Genomic DNA, 4,589 nt, shown 5'->3' with positions numbered 1-4,589 from the left:
CATGTTTTTGGATCTATCTGTACATTTAGAACAGGTGTTTTCACTAACAGGCTCGTTTACCTGGTAAATAAACTCTTCTTATTAAATTCAGCTCGTTTGGTAACTGGTTGGAACAGCTGCCAGACAGGACTTTTACTTTCTGGACCACCTCTGATAATCAAGTATGTACAAAACTGCTTCAAATATTTTTTTTTCATTTAAAAAATAGTAGAATAAATTAAGAAATCACAGAAGAAGTATCAATTGATGAGTAAGTCGTTTAAGATTATTGATATGTTTACTCAGATTCAGGTGAACTCGTTCTGTTCATCACAAACACAGATTCCTGTCCGCAGGACAGAAGAAAGTTATGTTTTCTGTGTTAATGTGGATGTGTGTGTGTGTGGGACACACAGTATCAGGATCACCAAACAATGAGATGGGCATGGTTGCCAAGGAAACCCCATCAGCCTGACAAACCTTGGAAACTGGTAACCAAGTAACAGAAGCCCGCAACAAAATACAGATGATAAAAACATACTTATATATATCTAAATTAGATTTTATTCGCATAGATGATAAATAAATAGATAACTAAATAACTAACTTACTAAATAAATAAATAATAAAGAGATGGATGCACTCCTGCAAAGTTACAAAGTCTGGTTTCTGAAGAGGGCAGCCTCCTCGGAGCCCAGAAATCATCCATCATTCCTCACATAAGGCTCATGTTTGGGTGAAAAGTTACACGGTGTCCCTTTAGGAACAAATTTAAGATGATTTCTAGGACTATATCGGTATATAAGCCCCACTCCGCTGCTTGTAATTGGAGGTCCTGAATTAATAAATGTGGCTGTCTTTAAATGAGAAAAATGAAAACTTGTTATTAACACGATGTGTTTGTAACTTAATTCCAGCAAATCAAACTAGTTTACAGTCCCAACAGCAAAATAAAGACACATTTTCCCATCAGATCTAGCCAGAAAGGGCGTCCAGACTATTGGCTATAGTGCATGGTACCTCATTTAAAAGGTCAATGCTAGATAACAATTTTAAACTTGATATAAATCATTTAACAAAATTTAATTCATTTATTTAAAAACAGGGACCCTAATGTCCATTTTCAGGTAAATATGTAAGAATATAGCTAATGATTAACTTCCATTTTCAGTCACCAGGCAGGTAGATGGAAGTAAATACAAAGACAACATGAAAGGAAAAAGACACAAAAAACTGCACTACGTTGTTGGTGTGTTTGTAGCCATTGCCTCAGGCCGCTCTTAAAAGATTAATAATGATCCGTTTCCCTGACGGCTACAGGCCGTTTGTTCTGGGAATGTGTGGCTCTGAATGCCTGAACCGTTTCACAGAATTCCTTTTTCATTTGGGAATATTCCAGTCTCCTCTGGTTGATTCCGTGGTAACGAGACATGTAAATACACAAAGCAAAGTCACAACATGAGGATGAAAATAAAAAAGACCAAATTATTTCAGTCACTGCCAGACTGAAGCACCCAAACCAACCACAAAGAGTTTGTCTTTTCTCTGCGGGTCGACCTCTTCTGAAGCCATGTGGCGAGCTCAGATAACACTTTCTCTGTCTGGGCAGGTAGCAGATGTGTGCCCACCCCTCCTCCACACATGTACGCAGTTGGAGTTTACACTGACACTGAGGAAGTTTGTGGTTTCGATTGCATATGTGTGAGACAGTATTCCTGTTTGGTAGAAAAAAATAAAGGTTCTCACAGTTTTCAGCAGGAAACCATTAATAACGTTCAGCCAAACCTTCTCAGTGAGCTGTCAGGGAGGAAACGGAGAAGACGGGACTCTGCTTATCGCCGTCACACACTTCCACACTACCAAAGTCGCTATTTGTGTCTCTCTGCTACAAGACTGTCATAAATTTCATTTGAGTCAGCTTTAAGGTTTATTTTGTTCCTTCGTGTTTCAGTCTGTAGAAACATTTTGAACCTGCAGAGACCAACTTGACTTTGTGAGGGTTTCTGAGACATTTGGCTTGACGTTGTGGGAAAATCCTGCTGATACTTGTCTTCTGTCCTCTAATCAGAGGTGAAGAAAGTAGAAGTAGAAAGTAGAAGTCCTGTCCAGCAGCTCTTTCCAACCAGTCACTAAACCAGGTGGATGTGATCAGCTCAGCTCCCCTGCAGGTAGACGAGCCTGTTGGTGAAAACACCTGCTCTAAATGCAGCGGTAGATCTGAAAACATGGCAGGACTTCTACTTTATTTTTACTACTACTTCTACTTTAGACATTTCTGCCTCTATTAGACGCCAGGAAGCAGAAAACCACTCTATAGCAGTGTAAACAATTATCCCAAAATGATTTCTATTGTTTTATTTTGTTAAAAAATTGGACTTTTCTTACCATTTTTCATGGTTTGGGCTTTAAAGGTGAAAAGGAGACGTGTAGCCAACCTATTGACTCCAGTTTTCATCCTGATGTCCAACAGGAACAGACACGGTTGGTTCCCACCAGATTTCACCCGGTGACGCATCAAACTGGTCTGGTTTTTCAGACAAACGACAAAGGAAATGTCATGTTTCACCAGTTTCCTGGGGTCTGGGCTCCTCGTGCAGCTGAGGATGCAGCTTTGTGGGTCCCGTCTGTTGTGGTTCCTCCTGCCTGCCAGAGAGAAACGACGTGAGATAAACTCATCTTTGGTCACAGGCAACTGGTTCATAAGTTTGTGTTGTTGAGCATAAATTTCTCCTGTTTTCTGTGTGCAGTCAGAAGTTTGCAGAGGAGCGTAAATAGCCTGGTTCACCCTTCATCAGGAGTCCTCCTCAACCACCAAACAGGAGATGAGAATTCACCTCCTGTTTCTGAACCTACTGCTGTTTTTCACACAAATAATTTGTTTTATTTAGATGTAAAATATTAATGAGGATGTTCTGAAGAAACAAATGCTGTAAGTTCTCCAAACTGAGCTACATCTTCATCATCATAAAACTCCTTTTCTTCTTTTAAAAGGGTGTGAAAAAGATTTCTTATATTCTCCTTAGATTTCTTTTGATTCTTATAGTTAGGATATGAACATCTCCTGAGTTGGAGTCTGCATGAACAGGACCCAACTGTCCAGGTTCTGCTCTTTGCTCTTATAGTTATGGGTAGTCCAGCCATCCATTACTTATGTAGCAATGGGGATGTTACCTGATATACTGAGAAGTACCTCGCTCTATTTCTCTAATATATTAACGTATAAATATATGACAATATGGCCGTCTCTAACTTATTTCTCCTTTTTTCTGCAGGTCTTCCTGAATAAGTGCAGTTGTACATGTTGATCTGTCTTTCCTGTCGTCTCCACCCCAACCAGTCGAGGCAGATGGCTGCCCTCCCTGAGCCGGGTTCTGCTGGAGGTTTTCTTCCTGTTAAAGGGGAGTTTTTTCCTTCCCACTGTCGCCGCATGCAGCTCAGGATGGGGGATTGGATCCAAGTCATGACTCGAAGCAATCAGTTGGTTTCTATTATAGGATATGTATAAATTGAAATGATGTGTATGTAAAGTGTCCTGTGACGTTGTTGTGAAGTGGCGCTGTACAAATAAAGCTGAATTGAACTGAAAATTGAATTTTAGAACTGATTTACTAAACCAAGTTTAGTTTAGACTCTGTGGCTCACATGCCATCTCCAGATCAGATCAGTATTACTGAGCAGAACCATTCAGAACCTTGAGTACCAGTAAAAAGATGTGAGGACTGGTTTTATTCCTGTGAAACGATACAGAGCAGAATTCTGGGTCAGCTGCAGCTCTTCGTCATTTAATTCATTTCATTTTAGCGAGGAGACCTGCACAACTCACTTCCATGCAAATCTCTGTAAATTTGTTTTAATTTGATTAAATGTCACATTGTGAGTCATGCTTGATGAAGAGGGACATCATTTATGTTTTATTGCAGCTTTAAGGAACACTAAAAGGACGGACAACTACCTGATCTAGATGGTAGAAAGGTTGTCGGCTCTCTGAAGCCAAGCTGGTTCCACAGACAGGCTCTGATAGCTGAAGGTTCTACCTCCTGTTCTATATTTGGAACCTCCAGGAACCATGAAGTCTGAAGCCTGTTAGACTCAGCAAGAACTTTGTTCTTCTTCTGTGGTTTGGGACTTCTTGCAGCTTCTTCTCAAGCAGAACTTTATTCTTATGGAGGTTAAAGAAGTGGCGTATGATTGGTTGGACATTTAAAGTGGGCGTGGCTAACAAGCTGTAAGCAGATTGATTAAATGACCAGCTGAGGTGGTGAGAAAAGCTTCTGTGGAGAAGGAATTAACCAGACCAAAATAACTTTTTCTCTTGTTCTTACAGAGTTGAGAAGAAGAATAAAGTTTCAGTTTGTAACAAGCGCGAGAGTAAAAAGCTCCGTTGGAGAAAACTGAACAAACGAAGAAAAAGCATATTTAGCCTTTTATTAGTAATCTTTCTATCCAAAGGAAAAATGTTACAGAAATTCACTGAATTTTTACAAATGAAGTTGCAGAAATAAAGAGTTTGGAGACAGATATGAGCAGAATACAAATAATGTAGAAACTTCACAAATAATCTTAACCAAAAAGACTCAAATTGTTTTATAAAATCCTGCGTAAACAACAGA

This window comes from Telmatherina bonti (genome assembly GCF_933228915.1).
Source record: "Telmatherina bonti genome assembly, chromosome: 4".
Classification (NCBI taxonomy): Eukaryota; Metazoa; Chordata; class Actinopteri; order Atheriniformes; family Telmatherinidae; genus Telmatherina; species Telmatherina bonti.
Note: the sequence above shows the minus strand (reverse complement) of the source record.